The sequence below is a fragment of the Hermetia illucens genome, chromosome 6 (assembly GCF_905115235.1).
Source record: "Hermetia illucens chromosome 6, iHerIll2.2.curated.20191125, whole genome shotgun sequence".
Classification (NCBI taxonomy): Eukaryota; Metazoa; Arthropoda; class Insecta; order Diptera; family Stratiomyidae; genus Hermetia; species Hermetia illucens.
This window is the reverse complement of record NC_051854.1, coordinates 31,234,206-31,261,403: the sequence shown is the minus strand read 5'-3', so window position 1 is coordinate 31,261,403 and position 27,198 is coordinate 31,234,206. Positions and strand designations below refer to the sequence as shown.

The 27,198-nt window shown below is 46.0% G+C and overlaps 1 pseudogene; it reads right to left on the bottom strand.

Moving 5' to 3' along the window:
- Positions 1-327: 327 nt before the first annotated feature.
- On the bottom strand, positions 328-14,826 carry LOC119659067 (annotated as a pseudogene).
- Between the last annotated feature and the right edge of the window lie 12,372 nt (positions 14,827-27,198).

Below are 27,198 nucleotides of genomic sequence, written 5' to 3'. Positions count from 1 at the left end.
ACACCCCTTCTGCATGTATGGGGACTTCACCTTAAATTCAACGTAAAAGGATGTAACCCACCTTTCCACCAAATTTGGTGTCAATCGCTGCTACAGTCTCCGAAAAAATGCGTGCAGCGGACAGACAGACAGTAAACTGATCTTAATGAGGTTTTGTTTAACACAAAACCTTAAAAAGGGCGTCCCAGCAATGCAACTGATGAAGAGGAAAGGGGACCAATACTTGAAATACTTTATAATGCATTAGGCCACCTCCCATGTCTAGATGGAAACAAAGTAGTGAAACAATGCAAGAGCTGCCATAGAAAGACTCACTTTTATTGCAATAAATGGAATGTGCATTTATGCATAAAGAAAGATAGAAATTGTTTTGTACTTCTTTACTCAAAAAGAAAATAATAATAAACAAAATAGAACCTATATTTTTCTGTTATTTTAATATTCAAAATAATTTTAAACAATGAATAAAGCTTAATTTTGTCAAATCTATGTTATTGGACATTTTTTTGTTCTTTTGACTTTTACAATGCTTGAGCAGTTTTGTACATAATTATGCACATGCCAGTTTTCAAAAACGACACCTATTCGGAAAAAATTTAAACTAAAAAGTAGATTAGGCCCTAAGAAACAAAATTTATCAAACAAAAATTTTTCCAGCAACTCAGGTCAGAAGCAGTTAATTTTTCAAAGTGATGGACATTCAAATTCATTTCGTTAAGACAGCATGGGAAGTATATCAGTTAATAATTTGCTCAAAGTCTACCCAGCTCCCCCCTTCAGGAACACAAAGAAAGTGATGGCTATCAATGATGAAATTTGGGTTTGTCCTTGGGTTCAACTTAACTCTCCAATTTCGAATTATTTCCACAACGGCTGCCTTAGATTGGCATAACGCGAATCTCATACCTGAAATAGAATTTGTAAAATAAAACGATTACTACGGAAAATCTTCAGAAAGCTGAAAGAAAATACCTAAGCAAATTCTTGGTCCATCGCTAAATGGAAGAAACACGCCCATTTCTTTGTACTTTTTGGAGCCACCATTTTCAGGGCTAAAGCGTTCTGGTATAAATGCTTCCGGGTTTGGATAATATTCCGGATCGTGATGCAGTGCGTAAAAGGGTAGAAGAATTGGAGTTCCTTTCTCAATTTTAATGGGTTTCTCTTTACTAGACATCAATTCACATGTATTTGAACATATTTTATTGGCCGCAATCACCGGTGGATATAATCGCAAGCATTCTAAAAGAAGTTCGCTGCTATGCACAATATGAATCTAATAATGATATGTCTGTTTACCATTGATGCATTGGTCTAGGTAGGGTAGCTCCTGTAGGGTTTCAAATGACACTTCCCCATTTTCTTCAATTGTCTTATTTATCTCGTCACGGAGTTTCTGTTGGGCGCTTTCATGTTGGGCAAGCTGAGGGAAGCACACATTAGTTATTTAGTTATACATATTAGTAACTAATAAGTGACTATATATAGTATGTGAATTGTACACGTATAAATGTGCGAACAAACATTGGTATTTGGAGTATTGAGTACATTTTAGATAAGTATGCGGCGTTTAGACATGAAACCTTTCTTTTATTCGAAACAGGTATATTTAACTTACGCATCTTATACAGTTGGAAATCAGTATACTCGATGTTTCGAAACCGTCGACGAAAAAAGTTATCGTGTGCGCAGCCACCTCTATTTCAGACAAATTCTTCTTCTCCCTTAGCTCCAGTAGATAATTCAAGAAATCAACGCGATCGCATTTCGTGCTCTGTCGAATTTTGATGGCTTCCTTCATCAGCTTTATGAAATAAGTGGTCGCTTGAAGAGGCCTTTAAGACAATTCGGCAGCGCAGGCATCAACGTCAAATATACGAGTACTATCGCTGAGAAGGATTGGTCCAAAACAGCAGCTCCCTTTTCGCGAATTTCGCAAGGCCCCTCTTCGAATGCTCCAGCTTCAATTCCATAGACGCAGTTACTAACGACTTCGGTCGTGTACCTAGCTGCTAACTGTAATTATGCATATAAGTAATTCGCAATGGTTTAAAAGTCATTTAGAAACGACGAAGCGTTCACCTCTTGGGTTTCAATTCCATCTGGAAGATATTTCGTGGTTTCCCTTTCGAGATATTTGGTCATTTTTCCACAAACAGATAACATTATCGGATAGCTAGCTTTTATCTATATTTATTAATTAAGGCAAGTAATTATTAATATTTTCATAGCTAAATTCATTTTTTACCCTATTATTCGTCAGGGCAGGCGTCACTTCGGCTCTATTTCCTTTCCATTCATTTCCTGTCAAAAAAAAAGGGATTTCGTCCTAATAAAGGATCCATTTCTTTATCTGCCTGTAAAAAGGTGAAAACATACCGCTATGAATTAAAAATGACATTGTTTTTTGTTTAACTGGAGCAATGTTAGAGAATTATGTTATTTTTTCGTGATCAAGAAGCAAATCTGTTCCTGTCTGGTTAATCTTTCTTATAATTTTCCTGTAATAAGTCAAACAAGTCGGAATACCGGAAGCTGGCGTTCCGGGTATAAAGGCTTTGTGTTCATCTTATGTGAGGAACTTCCTATGCGCGGTTTTCTTTTACAAATTCATTTTCAGAAATATACATATCGAAGACGCCAGATTTGTACTTAGACTGGTCTCAGCTAATGTAACTGAGCCCACCATTAGATGGCGCACTAATTTGAGTTCCTACTGCTACTGTATTTTGAGACCTAGATTTTGTATAGATCCATCACTGTGATTTTTTCAAATTGTTTGGCTGACTAGTTTCTGAGGACGAGACTTGTTCCACTTTTCGAGTCACTTATTTTGAGTCCTCATTCCTCTACAGTTCAACTAATATCAGAAACAAAATCATTTTGGGAAAGTGGTAATCAAGTCCTTTCATTTGACACCCAAGATGACTGACCATCCCTTTTCACATATATGGGGAGTCCCCTTAAAACCAACACAAAACAAATCGGGAACCGGACGCTTGGGGCTTCAGGTATAAAAGGTTTTGTGTTTCTCTATTTGAGGAGTATAACGCAGTTCTCCATTGGCTGATGGTGTTGACTCGAGCTATTTAAATCGCTCAGTTCTGTCAATGGCAGCAACCTGCCCAGAATTGATCTATTTATTATAGCTACCCCGGGTCAATGCTATCAGCCAATTGTTTCACGCATTAATGCAACCTGGGTGAAAGGCATTCCACAACTGGTGTTCGGATCCACGTATCAGCGAACGCCTCAAATCTAAAATTTACCACAATGTCGTCCGTTTGCCCAATGAACAATGAACGGTCTCTTGCTGTAATGGAGACGAAGATGTTGCGTTGGACTAGTCGCGTGACACGTTTTGATCAGAGATTCTTCATAAATGCGACTTTACTATTTCACGCGAATGTCAATTATACTCGCTAATTATGGCGTCAGCATCTTATTTGCATGGCTTTTCAAGCAGTAAATTCGCGCGAAATTGCTAACTTTGAATTACTATAACTTTGGCGTTAATGGCCAGATTACCATGAAATTTGGCACGTGTATGCAAAACGTGCTCTTCTATGCTACTATGGTGCGAAATTTGAAAGTCCTAGGATGAATTTGAGGGGGGTTTTCTTTAGTCAATTTCTAGAAGTTGGTAATATCCTCTTAGTAAGTTTCTGTAAGTAGACATTGGAATGGGACATATTTTGAGGCCTAGATTTCATTTAAACGCATCACCTTGATTTTGTTGGGTTTTTTGGGTTGGGTAATTCCCGAAAATGAGTCCTGTCTCACTTTAAGTGCGTACATTTTAACTGTTTACTCACGCACTTTGCAATTTACGCCGAAACTAATATCAGTTTCAGAAAGTACTAACCTTTCGTTTGATACCCAACATGCTTGTATCCGGTGAAAAAAAATTTTAAATCTGCCCTTTGCATGTATGGGGAGCCTCTCTTTAAACTCCACCTAAATTTATGTCACTCATTATATGCGCGGGATGTCATAGTTCCCATCTATTCACCAAATTTTGTTAGGATCGGTGTAGCCGTTTTAGAGAAAAGTGCATGTGAGCGACAGATAGACAGATTTGGTTTTACACACACCCCATAAATATCACTTTTGTGAATGCTCGAGCTTGAAAACTCGCCACGGTGGAAGTCCTCGAAACTCAAAATTAAAGGGGTAAAATGCAGGGCACGAATGGGGATAATCCCCGCCAAGTGCTACAGGTGTTTGGACTATGGAGACACGTCAGCAACTTGCAAGGGACCCGATAGGAGTACAGTGTGCCGCAGATGCAGTGAAGTGAGTCAAAAGCGAAGACCTGCAATGAAAGCGACAATTGCGGATCCCGGCGCGGCTGGTGGAAGCGGCGCACAGACTACGGTTTTGAGGCATTCTCCATATCTTTAGAATGAAACTAAAAACCGCTAGGACGCAAATAACATGATCCACATTCTACAAATTAACATGCACCGGAGTGCAACCGGTCACAAGTTACTAGTGCAGTTTGCTGCGGAGGTAAAGGTTGATCTAGTACTAATGCGTGTTCGAATAGCTCAATGGTTAGAGCACTGGGTTGTCATACGGAAGGCCGCGGTTCAAATCTCACTGGTGGCAGTGGGATTTGTATCGTGACTTGGCGTCGGATACCAGTCGACTCAGCTGTGAACTGAGTCAAATCAGGGTAATAATCTCGGGCGAGCGCAATGCTGACCACATTGCCTTCTACAGTGTACCTTAGAGTACCGTTACGGTCTTGAATGAAGTGCCCTAACACACTTCAAGGCCCTGATCCAATATGGAATGTTGCGCCAACGATTATTATTATTATTTCCGAGTTATCACAATCTCGGCAGATGCCGGATTTTACCTAATACTAGCACTAAGTGCCAAGCATTTAGGCTCGGACGACCCTACCTACTTAAAAACTAAAGAGGCACTGGTGGTGGTGGCCGGTGGTAGGTCAGTGGGAGAATCCGTCGAGTACTCCCCGCAACATCGAGCACGTATGCAGAATGGTGTACTTCTGCATGGTTTGAACCAGACTGTGCGAAAGTCCCAGGACATCAAGGGAAGCCGTCAGGGATTTAGGTACAATACCTGTAGCTGACAATATTATGGGAACTACAACCACCCGCTCGAGACGCCAAATTTCTTTGATTTCACGAGCCAATGGCTCATAGTTCACCTTCTTCTCCATGTATTTCCGTTCAATGTTGCTATTATGGGGGATAGCAACATCAATAATATACGCGGAGCGACCTGTCTTGTCAACTAGCAGTACGTCAGGCTTGTTGTGTGCGGTATGGCGATCAGTCAGAACTTGCCGGTCCCAATACATGCTGTAAGCAGAACTGTCAAGTACTGCTTGCGGCTCATATCGGTAAACCGGACATGTCCCCGTGATCAGCCCATGCTTATATGCAAGGTTTTGATGGATAACCTTACATACAGCATTATGCCTGGTGATGTACTGCACCGGTGCCATAACAGTACAGCCAGAAATGAGATGGTCAAACGTCTCTAACGCCGAACCACACATTCTGCACTGGTCGTTCTCCACCCGTTCTTTCATGATGAGCTTTTTATAAGCTCGGGTGGCGACCACGCCATCCTGAATGGCACACATGAACCCCTCCGTCTCAGCAAAGAGCTCCCCAGCACACAGCCACCTGTTCGACAGATACAAATCGACAAATGGCTGCCAAAGACAATTCTCGTGTTTACCGTGCATTGCCTTCGACTTCCATTCCTCGATCCGCTCCTGGTCCGACTTCACCCCACTCAGAGGATTGAAAGATCGATCCTTCAAGTTAAGTGGAGTCAGTCCACAGTCTGCCTTACAGACAGCCGCATGCAAGGGACTCGCTTGCTCTTTACTGTAAAAATAAGCGCGCAGCGAGTCGACTTGGCGATGATGTTGCGCCGCCACGTCAACCACGCCCCTACCTCCGATGTCACGAGGCAGGTTCATCCGCTCCACGGCAGACTTTGGGTGATGCATTCGGAATTTGGACATAGTTGTCCGTATCCGCCGCTGGACGTTTTCCAGATCGGTCTTCGTCCACGGAAATATTCCGAATGCATAAGCCAGTGAAAGGATAGCGAATACATTCAACGCGCTTATTTTATTCTTCGATACGATACGATTTCAGCACCAGCTTTACACGTCGCAGGAATTCGGACAGCAGACCTTCCTTCAGATCACCAACTCGAGCATGGGTTTCTTGCAGAATTCCTAGGTACTTGTAGAAGTCTGTCTCGGTCATAGCTTCGATGTGGAGGTCACCAATACTATGTCCGGCATGCGGCTCGTGATGACCTTTGCGAATGGCTTGGATTCGACATTTGTCTAATCCAAACTCCATCCGAATATCACGGCTGAACATGTCTATTATTCGCAACAGACTTCTAAGATGGTTGTCAGTACCAGCATACAGCTTGATGTCGTCTAGGTACATCAAGTGTGTCAGTTCGCACTTAGCACGTAGGCAATATTTTATTGCAAAACCATGCCCTCTAGCATCATTCAGTAGCCATGAAAGGGGGTTCAGTGCCATACAAAACCAAAGAGGACTCAATGAATCCCCCTGGAAGATGCCCCTCCGAATACGGATGGCCTCTGAAGTATTAGCACCCTCAGATGTACGGACTGATAAGGTGGTATGCCACCCTTCCATGACTGTCGCCAGAAACTTTATTAGTTTCGGATCAATGCGATACAGATGTAGGATGTCGATTAGCCAGGTATGCGGAACGCTATCAAAAACCTTGGCATAATTGATATAGCAACTGAAGAGGTTTCTTTGGCCTCTAGTTGCTTGTCCTACAACTACCGAGTCGATAATGAGTTGCTCTTTGCAACCCCTTGACCCAACTCGGCAGCCTTTCTGCTCCTCGGACAGAATGTTGTTGGTCTCGAGGTGCGCATTGATCCTTCCACTAATAATGGACGTGATGAATTTGTAGAGGGTTGGTAAGCAAGTGATCGGTCTTGTGTCTGCGGGGTCCTGCACCGTGTCCTTCTTAGGGATAAGGTAGGTAATCCCCGCAGTGAGGAAAGGTGGAAATTCCTCCGGGCGACTCATGACCTCATTTATACTGCGTGCCAACCGACTGTGTACGCTGGTAAATTTCTTATACCAGAAATTCTGCATCCGATCCAGACCTGGGCCCCTCCAGTTCTTCGAGATGTTTATGGCTCGTCGAACTTCCTCTTCGGTAACATCCGCGAAATTCATGCCAGGTGTATTGACATGGCGGGTGCCTTCGGCGGTGATCCACTCAGCATGCTCAGCATGCTGGGCAGGTAACCCCCAAAGTCCACCCCAATGCTCTTTCGCTTCCGTCACCGAGAACTGTATTGTCTGGGCGCTCTGTTGGGATTCGTTGAGAGATCTGAAAAAGCTCCGCTGGTTCCTCGCGTATGTTGCATTCTGGACACGTCTGGAATAACTTTCGCCATACCGTCGTAACCGACTGCATATGACAGAAAGTTTCTGTTTTAGTGTGTCGAGAATTTCAACAACGGGTGTCTCACAGGGGATGGCATAGTTCCGGTAAACCCTCTGCACTTTGTTTCTCACCCGTCGGCTGGCATTGCCAGTGCTGATCTGAATCAGTCCTGCCTAAGTGAGTCACGCAGACGTTCCAGACGAATTTTCCATGTTGGATCTCTTCGGTCGCTCAAACCAATAACACGAAAGCGAATCTTCTGACCGTGCTATCTGATAGCCGCAACTGCACCACAATACACGAGTGATTGTAGTTGCAGCAGCGACATATCAGCACACAGTCGAGATGCAATCTCATCATTGATTTGAGATAGAATTCCCGGAGTTGCTGGAGATGCATAGAGCCTGGGAATGCCTGGTCTATGCAAAGGATCCATATCCGAGAATTCTATACACGCTCTTTGGAATTCGTCCCGAACCTCAGCGGAAACCTCAGCTGGACGGTGGAGAAGAGTGCTTCGGCGAGTACTGAACCTGTTGCCAGCAGTGCGGCGTGGTGTTGTTGATGCCGCCGCCTCTGCCCCCATCGACTCTCGGTCACCAGTTTCCCCGATGACTTCAAGTCGAACACGTTCCCTGATGGTGGCCGGGATTGTGTCGCTGCGAGTAATAAAGCGGTACTGGTCTGCGACTCGCTGCACAGTCACGTGCGCGAATTGCGGGAAACGCTCGACGAATCTCTGGTGCAACAAGGGGCGGTAAGATGTTGTACCCGCCCCCGCCGTTATTTCGTAGTAGGAGCGGATGATGAAGAGGTTCATTTCTTCAGTCCATTTCATCCGCTTCCTACGCGAACCTGCTGAAGTGGTCGCCTCAGGTTGTGGCGAAACAGCTGCAGCAGGCGGAGCTGTGCTCCTGGTCGTCGTGGCGCCTAGACGTCGAACCGCCCCACGACTAGCGGTTTCGACGCCGTGCTGTCCATTACGAGAGCCCGACCCAGTCACCAAGTCAGACGACTCCCGCCGGTTATCCGTACCGGACCTTAAATTTCTCCTTCTTCTCATTTTTGGTGGTGCATTTTATCCCTAGCTGCCAGGTGTGTAAATAGCTTCCTTAGTGAGTAATCTGCAAGACTGCAAAGTTCCTGCACTTTCCTCACCTACCCCCTGAGACGCTGCGGTGGCGTACAGCCATTCAGACTGAAGCTATCCACCCCTCCTCCTTTTACAACCGGGCTTGGGACCGGCTTTATTATTATTATTATTATAGTGCTAATCAACGAGCAATACCGGAATATGGATCCGGCTTGATGGAATGCCCACTTGTTAGGTACCGCTGCCATCTAGATTCGAGACCTCGAATGAGACGATGCCGGACTTTCGCCGGCTTGATGCTCTGGAGAACGCTGTTTCAGGCACGGAGGGGCGAATCCTGGTATAAGATGACTTTACTACTAGGACTTTTGAATGGGACATGTTCCAGCCAGACTCCAGAGGAAAACGGATTTTGGAAATAGCGACGAAAATCATCCTCGTAGTTAAGACCACCGGATCCACGCCAAGGTTTCGGCGCCCATGCTGCGAAGGAAACATCGTCGTCCTAACTGTTGCTTCGGTATCTCTGGCATGTCGGTGGACGGGTGTCGAGCCCTAGAAAACTTCTCGACAGGTGACCACCATTCAAAGTGGTTGACGTTACTTGTCGGTGTGCCCCAGCACGGCGCTCCCCATGCGTGTGGAACGTCGCGAGGGTGAACGCCGGGAAATTCTTCAAAGTACTTAGAAGAAGCAGATTCGCGGCAGGGCGCTTCATGGGTTGCAACACTGTCGTAAATTCAGCGAGGTATCTGATAACGACAGCGTGTGAAGCTTTTATGCCCCGGAAAGGGCCAAGCCGTAACAAGCCTTCTATGTGGTAGTGGACAGGAGGAATTGCCGACCTACGGAAGAAGTGTCATAAATTCTGCCGTGTGGCAGAAAGTTTACAGGCCCGCGAGGAGGTTGCAGTAGAGTATTTTGAGGCGTGGGCACCTTATAGAGGCAGCTTCATGATTTTTTCCGATTTTTCGGTTGGGTGGGTTCGTTCAAGAAATCATCACTTTCCACCCCTCTCACTCCCCGCCTTTCTAACAAATTTCAAAACTAAGAGCGCCTTCAAAAAGTACTAATCGAGACCTTTCATTTGATATGTGGGTTATATTCGGTGAAATAAATGTGTACACCCCCCTTTTACATGTATGAGGACCCCCCCCCCCCCACATAAATCTTAACGTAGAAAGATATCACTCACTGCATGTCTGGGCGTTCACAGTTCCCACCATCTCACCAAATTTGGTGTTAATCGGTGTAGCCATTTCTGAGAAAAGTGCTTGTGACAGACAGACAGACAGACGGGTGGTGAGTTACGCCGATGATATAGCACTGGTTGTGGTCGCAAAGCATCTCGAGGATGCTGAGTTGTACCAAAGCGAAGCAATCAGTGTTGTTAAGGCTTGGTTAGGGAGTGCTGGACTGGCACTCGCGGAGGAAAAGACGGAAACGGTCCTCATCACTAAGCGCCGCAAAAGAAATTGTGCCTGCCTCAGAATCGGGAATCGGATCATCACTTCCAAGCCGGCCATCAAATACTTGGGGGTGATGATAGACAGGGGACTTAATTTTAAGCAGCACATAGAGCATACTTGTAAAAGAGCATCCACCACGAGTATTTCTCTGGCAAGGATGATGCCGAATGTAGGAGGCCCGCGGCACACTTGCAGGCTGCTCATAGCCAGGGTGGTGAGCTCTATCATGCTGTATGCAGTCCGAGTTTGGGGAAAAGCACTGCAGGTTTTAGGCAATACACATAAATTGAGTACGGTTTACAAAAGAAAATCCCTAAGGGTGTGTTCTGCCTTCAGGACCGTCTCAGACGATACAGCGTTCGTCATCTCGGGAATGATGCCGATTGACATCGTGGCAACCGAAATGATGAACATTTATAACACCAGGTCCATCTCTCCCTTATTGCAGGTGAAAAAAGCCGAAAGGGAGAGATCTATAAACAGATGGCAACAGTGATGGGACCAGTCAGAAAAGGGTCGTTGGACTTACAGGTTGATCCCTTCCATCGGGGAGTGGCTGGAGAGAAAGCATGGGGAGATCAATTATAATCTCACCCAGTTTTTCACCGGCCATGGAGGGTACCGTCAATACCTGTACAGGTTTAAATTGGACACCTCGCCTAATTGTCCAAACTGCGGGGTCCCAGAGGACCCAGCGCACGTTTTCTTCCAGTGTCCTAGGTTCGTGGAAGAAAGGAGGAACCTAGAGGAAACTCTAGGTGAAGTGCTATCACCGGAAAATTTTGTCCGGAGAATAGTAGCCTGTCAGGAAGACTGGTATGGGATCAATTCCATCATCATCATCAACGGCGCAACAACCGGTATCCGGTCTAGGCCTGCCTTAATAAGGAACTCCAGACATCCCGGTTTTGCGCCGAGGTCCACCAATTCGATATCCCTAAAAGCTGTCTGGCGTCCTGGCCCACGCCATCGCTCCATCTTAGGCAGGGTCTGCCTCGTCTTCTTTTCCTACCATAGATATTGCCCTTATAGACTTTCTGGGTGGGATCATCTTTATCCATACGGATTAAGTGACCCGCCCACCGTAACCTATTGAGCCGGATTTTATCCACAACCGGACGGGCATGGTATCGCTCATAGATTTCGTCATTATGTAGGCTACGGAATCGTCCATCCTCATGTAGGGGGCCAAAAATTCTTCGGAGGATTCTTCTCTCGAACGCGGCCAAGAATTCGCAATTTTTCTTGCTAAGAACCCAAGTTTCCGAGGAATACATGAGGACTGGCAAGATCATAGTCTTGTACAGTAAGAGCTTTGACCCTATGGTGAGACGTTTCGAGCGGAACAGTCTTTGTAAGCTGAAATAGGCTCTGTTGGCTGACAACAACCGTGCGCGGATTTCATCATCGTAGTTGTTATCGGTTGTGACTTTCGACCCTAGATAGGAGAAATTGTCAAAGGTTCCATGATCGCTGTAATCCAGGAAAAACTGCGAAAAGCAGAAGAAGTGAGGAAGACGCGGTTACGAACCCCGCGGGTAGACGAAAGGAGACCTAGCTAAAGTAAGCTAACTCCGCCCCGTGATGTAATACCTAAAGTGGTTCCACGTGGTAAGGGGGGGGGGGAGTCGGGGATGGTTTTAGTGGGTAAAAATCCCACACTCTGGCGTGCCCGGGCCAGAGTCTTTTGAAGATTTGCACCTCCTCAAAAAAAAAAAAGACGGACGGACAGACAGACAGACAGTTTTGCAAACAAAACCTTAAAAACGACCCGTGAGCACTTGATTATAAAGCTATCACCCAGAATATTATGGCTCTGTCGAAACCTTGCGTACTAGGTACTGACCAGATTGACCGCACTGTGCGGGCATTATTCCCCAGACATCCCGTACAAGTTGATGTGAACAGCGAAAAAAGATACGAGGACTGCCCCCTTTTCGCAATAGAAGAGCTTAAAGAAGCATTTCTCAAGATGAAAATAATTTTCCTTGTCTTTAGAAGGCGTCAAGAATCGCGCTAATCAGCAAAGGAAACCGGGAGCTGCCATTTACATACCGACCTCTGCGTGTGGTTCGAAGGTAAACTCGCTGAAACAATCCGCGCTTCTGAGGACTTATCCCCAAGGCAGTTTGGGTTCAGAACAGGGGGATCAACGGTGAATGCTGCTATGGAGGCCGTGGATGCGGTTCATCGAGCCGAGGCACACAGCTGCTCCTCACCAAACGTTAGGTGTCAGAAATAATTTCAAATTCCTTAAGATGGACAAATATGTTAGGTATATTAGAAACCTCATTCCACGTGCCAAGGTACCTCTTGCGGATACTAAGGGATTAGCTGCAAGACCGCTCCCTGCTCTATCAGATACCTAGGACCGGACCTCTGGAATGCTTCCTACGATAGTCTCCAATGACGCGATATATCAGAAGGATCGCGCCTGGTAGGTTATGCAGATGACGTCGCGGTACTTGTTGCTGGACGCATTGTTGTATAGGCGCAAAGCAGACTTAGCATATTGATGAGACGAGTAAGCGAATGGATGACTGCTCGCGGTTTCAGCTTTGTGCTGGAAAAAAACCGAAGTAGTCATCTTAAGCAGAAAGAGAATCCTGACTCTGCGCCCCATATCGATCGGCGAGTTGACCACAGAATCAAAGCTAGCTGTTAAATACCTTGGTTTAATGCTTATCTCGAAGGTGAGCATCTTGGAGCAAATCAAAGCTATAGTGGGCGGGGCTGCAGCTGGAGACTTGGCCTTGAGCGGGCTAATAGCTTTGCGAATGGTGTCTGCTTATCGTGCTTATTCCACTACGCCATGCCTTATCTGCACTCTTTTGCTGGCAGGTCCTGCAACAGGCGGACAAAGACAAATTATTCAATATAACTACCAAAATATTCATGGCATTTAATAAGCCTCGGAATAGTGATAAGCCGTCCACTTCAGTGGTTGCGGCAGGACGAGCCGCGATCTTGTCGAGAAGCAAGAGTTCTTGATGGATGGACGATGTCAGGATGAAACCATATTAGTCCGGCCCACATAAATCTGTGTCTGCCTGTTAAACATTGCTTCCCTCACTGGCAAGATGGAGGACCTTGCAGGAATCCTTTGCAGAAAATGCATCGACATTTACGTTCTGCAAAAAACTCAATGGTGCCAAGAGCTACGATATTGTAAAAATGGCTTTAGACTTTTCTACTTTGGTGGTTCAAATCATAGTAGATATATTGTACTGATAGGCAGTACCCATACTAAAATGCTCGACTTGCAAATGTGTTGCGGAAACTTATCCGTACACATGATCGGCACTAAAGAAGGGCAAACCATAACCTTCGTCAAATCGTATTGGTAAGAGAGAGATGAAAAGAATATGTCAGCCATGACACTAATGCGTGCTCACCCATCTAGCCAAAAGTAGTTTCACGTATTCACTTTGACATAGACAAAACGGTGCCAATCTCACCTACGCATTGGCTAGTCCGAGCGGCATGTCGAACATAGCTGATCCGGTTTTCGTTATATCTCGCTCATGCTAAAGGGCAGGGCAATTTGAAATCGTGCGTGTTCGCACTGATTTCCCTTCTTGAGGGGCAAGGGGGAGTGTAGTAGCTGTCTAGTATCTATCTGTGATTCAAATACTCAGTATAGTGTCGGCGGTGTCACGTTTGAGAGTGACCTGTTGATGAAGCTAATATCTTAACTGAATGATGCTGAGAAACACGCCTTCTGACAATTACTCAACACCTGTAACGAGTTTGCCAATGACTATATCGACATTGTTGGTGATTCTAATGAGCATATCAGCAAAACTGCAAACGGCAACAAGTATCATGAGGGCAAAGGCTTTGCAATGCGCGATTTTTCTGACACTCCCAGCTAACTTGACATTACATAGTTTATTTATTTTTGCCTCGGACACCGTCATGTCGTGATGGGGTTGCCTGTAATAGTTCACTATTAGACTAAGGGTGCCCAAAGCACAGAAAGGTGGAAGAAACAAAAACAAAATGTTTACATCATCCGTTTGCGTGAATGGTAAGCATTAAATAGTGCTAAATAAATTTATGTCACTCACTGTATGCCTGGTATTTCATAGTTCCCATATGTCCACCAAATTTCGTTTGAATCGATGTAGCTGTTTTGGAGAAAAGTGCGTGTGACTGTCACTAAATCGATTTTAACAAGGTTTTGTTTTAGACAAAACCTTCAAAAGAAAAGAACTTGAAGTCCCGAGCTTCCGGTTTTCGACCTATTCTAATTTGTTTTACTTACCCACTGGGAAAACTCATTTTCACTAAAATGTCTGAAGTTTGTTATAAGCACATCCTGCACCACCTTAGGATCAATAATGAGTAGCTGCGGGTTCCGAACATTGAAAATCCCAACGAATCTGTCTTTTCCTTTATATTCACTGAAAAACGCAAATGTTCACCATTTCACTAATGGATATGCCAAATCATTCTCACCGGTAGATGTCGATAATATCATATTGGAAGCTTCGTTTCCGTAATACCACATTGGGTATATTACCAAGCAATGGTCGCGGCTTCGGACCTAACACTCCACGCTTTTTCCAGTAGTTGAAATTACCTACTAAGAAAAGACAAAGGAGTGCTCCAGTTACTCCAAATAAAGACAATGTTAGTAGCAGGAAAGCCATGGGACGGCCGCGACTGGATGTATCAAATGCTAGCGATGAACTGATTAAGGAAATCACTTGAAACAACTTCTTTGCGCAATTTCTTTGATTATAACGCAACAACTCAACGTCAACTGTTGGGATCAACATAATTGAATGCAGTTGATTTGGAGCAGCGCCTCGTTAATATACTGAGCGGGTGTAAAGCACTTAAATACAACTCAGTGGAAAAAATCAAAAGGGAACATAAATAAACGAAAATAGCCCTCTTTGTATAAATTACTATTATTAAATATATAAATATATTTTGGTATATGTACGATCGGAAGGGGCTTTACTATCTGTACATACACTTGACATTGCCCTCGAATTGTACTATGGGGGCGACCGGCAGCAAGTTACCGCTAATAAAATCAATTGTGGGATGTAGATCAAGTAAATTGATGGCCTACACGAGCGTGAGCAAAAAATTTCCATCCCCGTTCTATTGATTATCCCCACATTTAGAATGGAAAATATGGTTTTCACTAGCCTTACTTGTTAACCCATTACGATTTTATAGCACATACATTTGTATGTAGGCATATTGTTGATGGAATTTGAAGTTTTTATGTAATACTGGTCCCTTGAGCTGAAATCCGATTGAGCTAACTTAGGGACAGACGCACTTGGCCGTTTGGATCTGATTGAAAAACACTAACTACATATTCATGATAACCAAATTATATGTGAACGCACTTCAAACTTGTTTTGTTTGCTTCTTTCTTGATAGTCCATCTTAATCCACTTTTAGCAAGTTCATTTCGAACTTTTCCTTACGGTTCTTAAATTTTCTCGGGCCGAACATAGCATGCCCCTTGCATCCTCTTGATCACGATTTGGACAGCAATCGCGTGGCTTTTAAATCTCCATCTAGTGTATCAGGCCACCGTTGCTTAGGTCTGCCTTTTGGTCGTTTACCATCGACTTCGATGTTCAGACCAATCTTGGCAAGTGAATTCTCGTCAGCACCAAATACGTGACCATACCGTCGACGACGCCTCTCTCGCAATTTTTTCACGATCGGTGCAACCCCATAACGATCGCGGATATCCTCATTTCGGATGTGATCAAAACGTGTTACGCCACTAGTCCAACGTAACATCTTCGTCTCCATTACCGCTAGACGCCGTTCATTGTCTTTTATAATTGACCAACACTCAGAACCATAGACATAGACAGGACGGACAACATTCCGGTAAATTTTCGATTTGAAACGTTCGTTAGTACGTTGAGCACAAAGAACACCAATGGAGTCAAGCAGTGCACTGCAGGATAGATTGACGCGGAACATAGCTCCCTGAGGCCAACCCATCTCTCTCTGAGGATGAGCTGTCTCTCCTCTGGGATGGTGCGTAGCTTTTCAAGGGCCAAGCCTCTCGTCTACCAAGACCGTGAGTGAGTGGTGATAGCCACACCCTATACAAGGTGACCCTACTATTAACAAAACGCTACGGATCTAGACTGAGGAGTCGAAAAACACCTCCCCCAATCCAGGGTGTTATGTGAACCGTGCCCATTGGATAGTTTGCAGTCGGGGGTAACTGACTGTATTCGGACGGAGCCTCACTGATACCCGGTCGCCTCAGTGAGTAAGTTAGACCCTTCCGTGCTACGAGGGGCTATGGCACGGCGGGCCTCTTAACCCCCATACTCGTGGGAATCAAATTAGTACAAAAAAAGAAAAGAAAACGAAAACCAAACAAGCGGAGCCCCGTACCGCACCAAAACTGGTTAATCAGGCGGAGGGACATCTCCGAATTACTGAGAGTCAGGTGATTACACCCAAGAAGGGAGAAGTTGGGACGTCAAGCAGTGGATCCAAGGTTAACATTGATATACTGTGTGGACGACAGCCAACGAACACCATTGCTCAAAGAGCAGGGACCAGCAAAAGCACGTCTAAGATAAATATAACAGACGTCAGGAAAGAGACAGGTCTCAGTGGTGCCAGTGTTAAATGGTACCTGCGCTATCTGAAGGAAGGCCTGAAGCCAGAAGAGGCCCTTAAGAAGGCTCAGGACAAACCTAAGCCATCTCTACCGGAGCAAAGAAAGCGGACAGCAGCAGAGATGGGCCCGCATGAAAAAAGTGCTCCCAAAAAATCCAAACTTGAACCCAAAGGGGGAGAAATCCCGGGCAGGTCAGGAGTGAAGGCAGGACCCAGGAAGCCCGGCATTTGCTATGCTAATGCGGTCAAGGGCATTCGACTGGCCATACTGCTAAAAAGGTTTCCCGAGCAAGTACTCATTCGTGAAGAGCAGGATATCATTGAGGACCTTGTCGTCAGGCAGATGATCAAGGGTTGGACTTTGAAACTGATGTTCACCGGGATACGCTTTCGACCAGGCCTTATACTGGTGGACTGCGCGACGGAAGACAAGGCAGAATGGGTTAGAATCGTAGTTCCTAGATTGCCAGGCTGGGAAGGGGTGGAACTGTCAACATGTGCTATGGATGATATACCAGGAGCCCACATGGTGACAGTTTTTCTGCCTCAAGCCGCGGCAATACAAAGAGAAGGCCTTATGAGCCTCCTAACCGCTCAGAATGAAGATCTCCATACCCGACTATAGAGAGTCTTCAGAAGCAAGATGGAGGGCAAGGGTAAACTCCTCACGATCGGGGTAGATGACCGATCCCTGGAGGCGATTAAACGTCGGAGTTGCCATATCAACTACCGATTTGGCAACATACCCATGCATGTGCACAGGGAAAAGCCGAGGAAAGATACCTCGGAGGAGACACCGGGTGGAAAACATACCGAGGTTCCTGAAGAAGTTTCGAAAGCCATAGAGGCGGAAAGGACTGGATCAACCAGTGAAATAGACCTGCTGCCCAGTGAAGAGCAGAAGCTGGACGACCTAGACCTAGGACTCCTAGGGCTTAGGGTGGACAGCAATGCGCAGGAAAGCGCCATGTCGGAGGAGGAGGGTGACACTCCGACAGTGGAAAAGAGCTCCAAACAATAACGGAGCCAATGGCCAGCACTAAGATAACCTAGATAAACCTCCTCCATACGAGAGCTGCATCTGCAGTGATGGCAAGGGCAAGTTCCAAGGAGAACATTGGAATAGTGCTGGCTCAGGAGCCCTGAGTGTACCGGGGGCTGATTCGCGGTCTGCAAAGAGGAAGCATGCAGGTAATTTGGGATTCCTCATGTGAAAAGGGCTTGCATAATTCTTAAACGTAATTTAAAATACATATGTCTTCCAGAGTTCTTAACCGGGGACCTTGTGGCTACCCAAGTCTTATTGGAAGCCGGGAAGAGCACTCGAGAGGCAGTTGTGGCATCGGAATACTTCCCAGCAGACGAAAGCCGGGCCCCACCGGAACAAGTCGCAAAACTGACGAAGTATTGCGAAGAGAGGGCGTTACCACTTCTTCTCGGCTGCGATGCCAACGCCCACCACGAAGTCTGGGGAAGCAGCGACACCAATCGTAGAGGTGAGTACCTTCTTAAATTTATTTTTAGCAATAAGTTAGAAATATACAACGTAGGGAACACTCCAACATTTGTGACCAGCACCAGGCAGGAGTACTAGATGTAACTCTAGGAAATACCCTAATGAAGGGCATGGTCAGGAATTGGAGGGTGCCTGATGAACCCTCTTTGTCTGATCACAGGATAATCAGATTCAATATTGAGGGTAACTCCGAAATAGAAAGAATAATAAGGAATCCCAGGAAAACCGATTGGGAATCCTACGCAACGCACTTGGGCAACAACATTGCCCACCAAGGGAGCGGTGACATCAGGAGCCAACTGGAATTAGAAACGGTGGTGGAAAACCTCAACACAATCGTCATTGACGCATATGAGGCCAGCTATCCGGCAAAGATAGTGAAGTCATCAAGGGATGTACCATGGTTGATCAAAGAACCTGGCCAGAATGAGAACAGAGGCACGAAAACTCTTCAACCGGGCAAAACAAACCGGGGACTGGCAGAGGTATAAAAATGCACTGACTTCGTACAGCAACGCGATAAGGGAAGCGAAACGGAACAGCTTCAGGGATTTCATACCAAGGGCATGCAGACAGGCAAAAGTGGTCTTTACTCCAAAAGCGGGTAAAAAGGATCATATTTACCCTAAATCATTCAGACCAATTTGCCTAACATCGTTCGTACTCAAAACGGTCGAGAAGGTCATAGACAACTATATTGGAACTAACGTTCTTCTTTTTCTTCAGCCTTTGTCCCGTTCACAAGCGGGGTTGGCCTCGTCGTGATCGGCTTCGCCATTTGGCTCTATCGAATGCCTGATCTGGGCGCAATCTCGAGGCTTTCAAATCCCCATCCAGCGTATCAAGCCACCGTTGCCTAGGTCTGCCTTTTGGTCGTTTACCATCGACTTCCATGTTCAGACCAATCTTGGCAAGTGAATTCTCGTTTGCACGAATTGCGTGACCATACCATCGAAGACGCCTCTCTCGCAACTTTTCCACGATCGGTGCAACCCCATAACGATCGCGGATATCCTCATTTCGGATGTGATCTAAACGTGTGACGCTACTAGTCCAACGTAGCATCTTCATCTCCATTACCGCAAGACGTCGTTTATTGTCTTTTATGGTCGGCCAACACTCAGAACCATAGAGAGCGACTGGACGGACGACATTGCGGTAAATTTTAGATTTGAAACGTTCGTTGATACGTCGATCACAAAGGACACCAGTTGTGGAACGCCACTTCATCCAGGTTGCGTTAATGCGTGAAGCAATTTCATAACGCAGCTCTCCATTAGCTGATAGCATTGACTTGAGATATTTAAATCGCTCAGTTCTGGGCTGGTCACTGTCGCTGACAGTGATTGTGCCTGTTTCATGGGGATCGGTCGTCAAAAATTCAGTTTTGTTTAAATTCAATCTGAGACCGTGTTGTATGAGGCGATCATTCCATTTTTGAACAAGTTGCTCGAGATCATTTTTGCTATCAGATGCTAGGATAACATCATCTGCATAAAGCAGTGTGTAGGGCGCTGAACGTTGGATATCTCGTGTGACGGTGTCCATAACAAGAGCAAAGAGAAGTGGTGAGAGGGCGTTTCCTTTGTAAACACCAGCAGAGACACGAAGCGGTTTTGATACACCCGCCATACTTCGAACTTTACTTTTCGGATCGTGGTAGAGCAATTGAACCCAGCGCACGAGTTCTTCTGGCACGAAGTGTTGTCGTAAAGCATACCAGATGAGTTCGTGTGGTACACGGTCAAACGCTTTCTCTAGATCCAGAAATGCAATGTAAAGAGGGCGATGCTTCTCACGGTGTTTCTCCATGAGTAACCGCGCAGCGTGTATTGCGTCAGTAGTTCCGCAGTCTTGACAAATCCGGCTTGATTCACGGTTATTTCAACGATTTCGCGAATACGGTTGTCAAGAATGCGTTCAAAAATCTTCATGGTATGGGAAAGTAACCGGATCGGACGGTAATTTGAACATTCTGCTGGGCTACCTTTCTTTTTCCATATTGGAACAGTGGTACTTTCTTGCCAGTCAGATGGTGTTCTTCCTTCCTGAATAACCCGGTTAAAGAATTCACTGAGCCACAGTGTTGGGTCCCAGCTCTTCGCTTTCCAGAGCTCAGATGCGATGTCGTCAGGTCCTGTTGCTTTTCCCGATTTCATTTGTTTTATTGCTTCCTCGACTTCAGTTGCGCTGACTGGTGGAACTGCTCCGAATGTCGGCAATGATTGTCGAAGTGGAGGATGAGCAAATTCTTCAGTTGAAATCTGCTCGAAGTATTTTCGCCATCTATCCGTTGCGGCTCGACGGTTGGTAAGCAAAGTACCGTTCTTGTCATTAACACAACAGAAGTGTTCGATATCCTGTGTGCGTTCATCACGGCCTTTAGCAAGTCGATACAGATCTCTCTCGCCATCCCGAGTGTCCAGTTTATCGTAAAGATTTTTGAAATGGTTCGCTCGGGTGACAGCGACCGCTTTCTTTGCTTCCCGGTTGGCATTCTTATAAATTTGCCAATTAGCAGGGGTTTTATCGTCGAGAAATTTGTGGTAGAGGCGTTTCTTTTCACGGACCTTCATTTCAACATCATCATTCCAAAGCCAAGTATCTCGGTTGATGTACCGCTTACCGGGCTTAGTGACCCCGAGGGTTGCAGAGGCCGCTTTGTGGATCGTGTCTTTCATTTGGTTCCATGATTCTTCCACATTCGTAATGGTCGGCAATCGTATGAGTGAGACTGTTTCTTCTTTCTCCTCACCAAATCGCCACCATTTAATGCGCGGCGGGCCAGTGCGTTCCTCACGCTGTTTTATTGGTGGCTTAATTCGCAGGACGGCAATCAACGGCCGATGTTGAGGTGCGATGGTCTCATAGGGAACGACTTTGCAATCAGTGACAGTGGTAAAATGTTGGCGTTTTATGAGAATATAGTCGATTTGCGTTTTATTGTTCCCACTATAAAATGTGGGAAGGTGAGACAATCGTTTGATGAACCATGTATTCATAAGTACAAGGTCATGGGTGTCCGCAAAATCGATTATACGCTCGCCACCTTCATTGCGCGCTCCGAACCCCTTTCCCCCATGGCACCTGTTACCGTCTGCCTTTTCACCCACATGACCATTAAGGTCGCCGGCAATGATTATGTAATCGTCAGCAGGCACGTGACAAGTCTTTTCATCGGGAAGTTGCCAGAAGGCATCTTTCTCGGCATCAGGTCGACCTGTTTGTGGTGCATACGCGGTGAAGAAGTGAATAGTGCGATCAGCTGATATAATGGTGAGCTTCATCAGCCGATCATCAAATCGTTCGACTTCTTTAATGGCATCATGGAAACCCTCTGAGATGGCAATGCCAACACCATATTGAGTGTGTGGGTTACCAAAATAGAGAAGTTTGTAGCCATTTTTACCGCGTTCGCGTTCAATGTCGCAGCTTTTGGCACCAGACCATCGGGTTTCTTGCAGAGCGTAGATGTCAATGCACCTTTTCCGAAGGGCTCTTGCGAGTTCCTCCGTCTTTCCAGTTAGGGTACCAACATTTAGCGTGCAGACACGTATTTGTTTTGTTCGTTGTGTGCGGACTAACTTGCTTACGTCCTGACGCCGTCCATGCGACCGGGGCCCGTCCTGCCGCGTCGACTGAGGTGGACGCCCTAGCATTTCTCCGAGGCTTGTGACTCAATCCGATCATCATGTTTGTAACGACATTGTATGCATTTTCTTGGTCGACCTGTCGCGGGGCCTGTCACCAAGAGAGATCAGGTAGGATTTAGCATAGTACAATAATTCCAACTATACTCTATTTATCTCTTTCCCTGATCTCAGCATTTTATTTTTGTTTTACTGAGGATAGTACAGAGTACGTTGCCTCAAACCCTCCTCGTTTACCTGGGCTTGGGACCAGCATACTATGTTAATAGCATGGCGGAGTTTATATTGGAACTAACGTTCTAAAGCGTAATCGCCTACATCACTATCAGCACACTTGCCGGGCGGGACGGTCAACTGAAACTGCTATGAATCAGCTGACAGAGGTACTACGGGATACCATAGAAACAAATCAAATCGCATTGTGTGCGTTTTTGGATATCGAAGGAGCATTCGACAACACATCGCACACAGAGATACAAGATGCCCTGAGCCGCAAAGGAGTGGGAAACACCCTGTCATTCTGGATGGGCAAGATGCTAGAAAGCGGGCAGGTACCGACAGGTACAAATTCCATTATCATGAACACCACTCAAGGCTACAGGGTGGAGTACTATCGCCGCCAGGATTACGCGGACGATGTTGATTTAATCTGTAGGGGCAAATATGAAGATACTCAATGTGATAGAATCCAAACTGAACTAAGGGTCACTAGTGCCTGGTGCAGGAAGGTGCGACTGCGAATCCGAATCAGTGGGGCAATGAGGACATGTCCAACGGTATCCCTGGAGGTCCTTCTGGATGCAGGCAAGGAGGGCAACATTCAGCATGGCCAGTAGTATGAGTGAATCACTGATAAGAAAGGATAACAGGACAACGATGTTTCACTTCGATAAGAAGTTTGAAACAAATTGGAGTAACAAGGTAAACTGGGTGAGCGTGGCTGCGACATACGGCTTGAACCAGCAACTGATTACTTGATACACTGACGGATCCCTCACATCAGAGGGAGCGGGTGCCGATGTCATTGGTCTAAGGAAAATGTACTTTGAGCCAATAGGCAGATACACCAGCATATTCCGAAAATATACGCTATAGACAAATGTGCCTCCTTTAATCTGCAAAGGAACTATAGTGGCAGAAAATAGCTATTCTCATCGATAGCCAAGCAGCGATCAAGGCACTTAGGTCCAACCAGGTGAACTCTAAACTGGTATGGGAATGCCTTGAGAGACTGAATACACTCGGCTCGTCTAAAAAAGTCTGGATACTTTGGGTTCCAGGCCATGCTGGGTTGGAAGGCAACGAGGCAGCGGACGAACTAGCGAAGAAGGGAGCAGGGACGCCTTTGGACGGCCCAGAACCCTTTAGTGGAATCGGAAACGGTTTCATGGCTACGAATCTAAGAAATGAAGAGGCCCTGGGCGGGCCTACCAGGGATGGAGCAGTCCAGGGTGCTTATTGGGGAATACGAACCCATACGCACAAAGCATTACTTTAACCTCACCAAAAAGAACCTCAAAGTGAAGTATAGGTCAAAGGGTCAAAGGACGAAACGTGGATTGGTACCCACGATGGAGCATAAAACCTGGGAAATGCCTGCTAAACCAACACCAACAGCTCTACTACCAAACCCTATCTCCACCTCCACGTGGTGACCGCTGGGAGCTCTTTCGTACCGAAAAGCTGCAGACGGAGAAGGATGAAGGCGAGTCTCCCACGCCTAAAAACGGGATAAACTGTACCAACTGGTCCTCCAGGTTGGGGGTTGGGTAAAGCTGACAACCCTACATGGAAAAACGAAGTTACGGAGCCTCGGACAGAATGGACTTTAAAACGACGATCCCGGCAACGATAACGGATCAACGATTTGCGCATTTGCTCATGGAACGTGCGCACCCTGTACAGAGATGAAGCTGATGAGCAGTTAGCCGATACCCTGTCCCAATATAGGGCTGATATAACAGCGTTACAAGAGATGCGATGGACAGAGACCGGTTTCCTGGAGAAGAGCCGCTACACCATATATTATAGCGGTCATCCAGTAAACCACGTGCTCGGAGTAGGTTTCTTAGTCAGCCAAAAAATGAAACCTGCTGTTATCGGCTTTGAAAACATAAGCGAACGGCTATGCACTCGGCGCTCGCGAGGCATGTTTAGAAATATAAGCCTCATTAACGTTCACGCCCCTACAGAGGAGACTGCAGAGTCGGAGAAGGATACCTTCTACGAGGCAGTAGAACGAACCCTCGAAGCCTGTCCCAGATATGATATCAAAATCATACTTGGGGATTTTAACAGCCAAGTAGGGAAGGAGCCCGTATTCAGGCGATACGTTGACTCCCATGGCTTACACGCAGCAACAAATGATAATGGACTGCGGATTATTCAATTAGCAGTGTCCACAAACATACATGGACCTCTCCAGACGGGGCCACTTTCAACCAAATTGAGCACGTGTTGATCGAACGCCGCCACCTCTCAGCCTTGATGAATGTCAGAACATATTGGGGGACCAATATAGACTCGAATCACCATTCCGTTGGCATGGTGCTCCGAGCTTGAATAACAATACCACCTAGAATCCCTTCTGACAATCAACTGCAGTCAACAGAGGACCTCGTTCTCAAAGAACGCGGGCACGCGCAGAGACTTATCACGAACTCCGTCGAGCGGAGAAGCGACTTCACAGACGGAAAAAGGAAGCCTGGGAGAACCAACAAGTCTGTGAACTAGAAAAGTACAGGGAGCAACAAGTCAGCAGGATGAAGCCTTATACACCTCGATGCTCATCCTGCCGAGACAAAGAGGGAAATCTGATTTCCGACAGAATGGGCATATTAGAGCGATGGGTTGAGTACTTTGATGAGCTACTGAACAACCAGAACATCGACGAGTTGGAGGTCCCGCCAACTGAAGACGACGGACAAATACTACCACCACCAAGTTTAGGAGAAACAGTCCGTGCAATTCATCGGCTACAAAATCATAAGTCGCCAGGAGCCGATGGAATTACAGTCGAATTGGTTAAATATGGAGGCGACCAGTTACACCAAGTGGTTCATTAACTTGTGCTCAAGGTATGGGACAGCGAATCAATGCCTGACGATTGAGTGACTGAGTATGATCTTGCCAGTCCTCATGTATTCCTCGGAAACTTGGGTTCTTAGCAAGAAAAATTGCGAACTCTTAGCCGCGTTCGAGAGAAGAATCCTCCGAAGAATTTTTGGCCCCCTACATGAGGATGGACCATTCCGTAACCTACACAATGACGAAATCTATGAGCGATACCATGACCGTCCGGTTGTGGATAAAATCGGACTCAATAGGTTACGGTGGGCGGGTCACTAAATCCGTATGGATGAGGATAATCCCACCCGGAAAATCTATAAGGGCAATATCTATGGTAGAAAAAGAAGACGAGGCAGACCCTGCCTAAGATGGAGCGATGGCGTAGGTCAGGGCGCCAGACAGCTTTTAGGGATATCGAATTGGTGGACCTCGGCGCAAAACCGGAATGTCTGGGGTTCCTTAGTAAGGCAGGCCTAGACCGGATACCGGTTGTTGCGCCGTTGATGATGATGAAAAAGAACCTCCGAATCATAGTGGGAATTCTCACTGGTCTTTGTCGGCGGAACTATCACCTAGGGAAGCTAGGGATATCTACGGACACTACCTGCAGGTTTTGTGAGGAGGAGGAATAAACCTCTATACACGTCCTGGGACAGTGTCTGGCACTTGTGCAAAGTAGGTCGAGACATCTGGGAGAACACTTAATACCAGATGCAAAGCTGAAACATCTGGAAGTAGGGAACATACTAAAGTTGCTAACGGTTTTAGGCCTGCTTGAAATACTATGATCAATAAGTACACTATAACCAGTAAAAGAGGCACAATAGTTCTTCAAGGACGCGGTGCGACTTTCCCTTAACAGAATAATAATAATAAGAACACCAATTGAGGAACGCCACTTCAACCAGGTTGCACTAATGCGTGAAGCAATTTCATAACGCAGTTCTCCATTGGTTGATAGCATTGACCCGAGATATTCAAATCGCTCAGTTCTGGCCAGGTCACTGCGGTTGACAGCGACTGTGCCTGTTTCATAGAGATCAGTCGTGGAAAACTCAGTTTTAATCAGATTCAATTTGAGCCCGTGTTTGATCAGGCGATCGTTCCATTTTTGGACAAGTTGCTTGAGATAATTTTTGCTATTAGATGCTGGAAAAACATCATCGGATCAGTGTCAATAACAAGAACAAAGGGAAGTAGTGAGAAGACGCTTCCTTGGTGAACACCAACATAGATACGAAGGGATTTTGATACACCCACCACACTTCGAACTTTAATTTCCGGATCGTGGTAAAGAAACTGAACCCAGTGCACGAGTTCTTCTGGCACTAAGTGTTGTCGTAGAGCATACCAGATGAGTTCATGTGGCACACGGTCAAATGCTTTGTCCAAATCCAGAAGTGCAATATAAAGAGGGCGATGCTTCTCACGGTGTTTCTCCATGAGTAACCGTGCAGCGTGTATTGCGTCAGTATTTCAGCGGTTCTTGACAAATCCGGCTTGATTCACGGTTATTTCAACGATTTCGCGAATGTGTTCAAAAATCTTAATGGTATGGGAAAGTAACCGGATCGCACGGTCATTTGAACATTAACAGGGAAACTTTCTTGCCAGTCAAATGAATAACCCGATTAAAGAATTCACTGAGCAACAGTGTTGGGTCCCAGCTCTTCGCTTTCCAGAGCTCAGATGTGATGTCGTCAGGTCCTGTTGCTTTCCCCGATTGCATTCGTTTTATTACCTCCTCGACTTCAGTTGCGCTGACAGGACAAATGCCGGCAATGATTGTGGAAATGGCGGATGAGCAAATTCACCGGTTGAAATCTGCTCGAAGTATTCTCGCCATCTATCCGTCGCGGCTCGTCGGTTAGTAACCAAAGTACTGTTCTTGTCATTAACGCAACAGAAGTATTCGATATTGTGTGTGCGTTCGTCCCGGCTTTTAGCAAGTCGATACAGATCTTTCTCGATATCCCGAGTGTTCAGGTTATCGTAAAGATTTTTGTAATTAACTGCTCGGGTGATAGCGATCGTTTCCTTTGCTTCCCGGTTGGCATTCTTATAAATTCGCCAATTGGCTTGCACTTTATCGTCGAGAAACTTGTGGAAGAGGTGGTTCTTTTCACGGACCTCCATTTCAACAACGCCATTCCAAAACCAAGCATCTCGGTTGATGTACCGCTTACGATCGTGGGTTACCTAAATAGAGAAATTCATGGCCATTTTTACCGCGTTTCCTGACAAATGTGAATTCTGAGGCTGTTCCGGTTCCTATGGTACCGCTGTACCCCTGGTAAGGATTCATGAGGTACTGCCACTTCAAATGAA